We start from the raw sequence: 2,663 nt of genomic DNA, 5'->3' as shown, positions 1-2,663 counted from the left end.
ACTAAGGCAACACATTTTCTTTCTTTTTCTTTGTCGATTGTATGCCAGACACTCACTCTCAGAGCAAGGAGTTAGAGAAACTAATTGACGATGTCGAGCGTTATATTAATTTAAGACGCTGAATCAACAGATATCGTATTAAATACGATCTTCTTGATCTTATCATCCTGATTTTAGAACCAGAACCAATTATGGCCGAAAGATCATAAAACCGTTCGTTGAAGTCGTATATTGTTTCATCGCAAGCAGAACCACATAACAACATTGCTTCCCCTGCCATCAATCATAATGATTTCGAGTTGAAACCTTCTCTATTATTAGCCGTTCAATAAAACCAATTTTCAAGTAGTCCTATAGACAATCCTATTTTACATTTGTCAGTGTTTGTGCAGTACGCAGACACTGTGAGAGCAAATGGTGTCAGTCAAGAAGCGATTAGACTACGTCTTTTCCCTTTTTCCTTAAGAGATAGAGCTAGAGCTTGGCTCCAGTCTCTATCTTCAAACTCAGTAACCACATGGGACGAGTTGAAGAAAGTCTTCTTAGCCCGATACTTCCCACAAAGCAAAACAACTATGCTAAGAGCTCAAATAAATGGATTTAAGCAAAAATACAATGAATCTCTTTTCGATGCTTGGGAAAGATACAAGGACATGATTTGACTCTTTCCACACCATGGAATTAAATAATGGATGATTATCCATACTTTCTATAATGGTCTGCTGTATAACACTAAGATGAATTTAAGCGTTGCCACTGGAGGTGCTCTAATGGGCAAACCTTATGACGAAGCTTATGAACTCATAGAGAGCATGGCTCAAAATCATTTCCAATGGGGAGGAGAACATGTTGCTGTAGAGAAACCAATTACGAAAAGCGGAATGTATGAAGTCAATGGCATAGACCGCGTCAATGCTAAAGTGGATGCGCTTACACAAAAGATTGAAAGCTTGTCCATAACACCAACAACTACCGTAGCTTCTATACACCAAAATGTGAATTATGTGGGACCCCTGGGCACACTAATGTTGATTGTCAGTTATTGGCTGGCGTACCCACCGATCAAGTGAAGTATGACCAAGGAAACCCATATTCAAACACTTACAATCTTGGTTGGAGGAACCATCCGAACTTTTCCTATAAAAATAACAATGCTTGTTTCCACCTGTAACACCTCAAATTTGCACCTATCACTGTACATACATTCTCATATTAGGTCATAGCATAACATGGTCCACTGCATAACATTGCATTGTCCCATCTGCCTCAAGTACAAGATCATCAGGAGAATTAGGTCAAACTGATCAGGAGATCAGTCAACCAAGCAAGCAAATGTGTTTCTCATTGAGCCAAGGCCCTAGTGTTGGTCCAACATGTTCACATGACTTGGGGATCCATTTGAAGTGTTTAGGTCAAAGATTGGATGTTCAGAAGTCATCAGTCAATGCACAGTTTGCCAGAAACCCTAAAAAGTCAAACTTGGTCAACTGTGTCTGATTTTATGGTTTTGATGGTTGGATTTGGTTTGAGAGGTCTCATTCATGTCCATATAGTCTTCATATATCATGTCAAACACCATCATGGAAGAATTTGAAGCCAGATCAGAAATTTCCAAAAAGGGAAACTTGACCTGTAACTGAAATTTACCAAAAATGGAAAGTCTTGATCCTCAAACTTACATCATGATACAAGCTTCAAGTGAATTTTTGCCCAACATGAAAGTTGAAGATCTTGTTCTCCCATTTCCAAAAAGTCCAAAAACACTCAATTCCCATGTATGGTTGGCAAGTTATGATCAATTCATTTTCAAAAATTCTTGAACTTCAAAAGGCCATATCTCCCAAACCATTTGGCCAAATTGGGTGGGTTTTTTTGCTACAAGTCACATTTGATGCCATCTTCCCAAAAATGTCATCACCATTCACCAAAACTTCACCAATCAAAATGGCATTTTTGGACTTGCATGAATTGATTTCAAGTGTGGTACAAAAGTGAATTTTTGAGATAGCCATTTCTAATCAATTTGGCCATTCAAATATGTTCAGAAATCATATTTTGGTCATGTTACAAAGTCATTTTCGTGCAGTACACACAGCCATTCCTAACTTGCTTGAAAATTGGCCAAAAGTACACTTTTTACCAACTCCATTCCACATTTTCATGAACCTTGCTCAGTACCATAAAACATAGTATATATTCATCATTTTTTCTGCTGAATGGAACCCTAGCAGCAGCCTCCTAACGTAGCAGAAATCCATTTCTCTCAAAATCTCCATTTTCCTTCATTCTTAATTTTCAACCAAAAACTCAAAGGAGCAAGGTTCTGGTTTGGTCGCTCCATCATTCAATATCCATTTTGAACACATTTCAAGCACCTTTTCCCAGCTGTAACCAAGCAAAAGCATGCTGCTACATGAAGCGTTCATCAATGGCAGAGTTGATTTGGGGTTCTTTCAAGCACTCTCGAGCTAAACAACTTCATTCATACATCATTTGAGGACTTTGTGTACATCTGTTTAAAGCATTTGCAGCAAAAGAGTCACTGAAGCAGCCACTGTCCTCCAACTTGGTAAATTTTCGATTTGCACTATTCTCTAAACCATGCCATGATTTATGTAGATCTTGTTTCGCTGATTCTAATGAGCCTTGAATCCATAAAAATG

The 2,663-nt window shown here is 38.3% G+C and overlaps 1 non-coding gene across 1 annotated transcript; it reads right to left on the bottom strand.

Moving 5' to 3' along the window:
- Positions 1 to 575: 575 nt before the first annotated feature.
- On the bottom strand, positions 576 to 682 carry LOC127099382 (small nucleolar RNA R71). The gene has a single exon (XR_007793889.1). It is a non-coding gene; the product is annotated as a small nucleolar RNA R71 (small nucleolar RNA).
- Positions 683 to 2,663: the final 1,981 nt, after the last annotated feature.

Source organism: Lathyrus oleraceus, chromosome 6 (genome assembly GCF_024323335.1).
Source record: "Lathyrus oleraceus cultivar Zhongwan6 chromosome 6, CAAS_Psat_ZW6_1.0, whole genome shotgun sequence".
NCBI classification, from domain to species: domain Eukaryota; kingdom Viridiplantae; phylum Streptophyta; class Magnoliopsida; order Fabales; family Fabaceae; genus Lathyrus; species Lathyrus oleraceus.
Note: the sequence above shows the minus strand (reverse complement) of the source record. Positions and strands in the feature narration are given on the sequence as shown.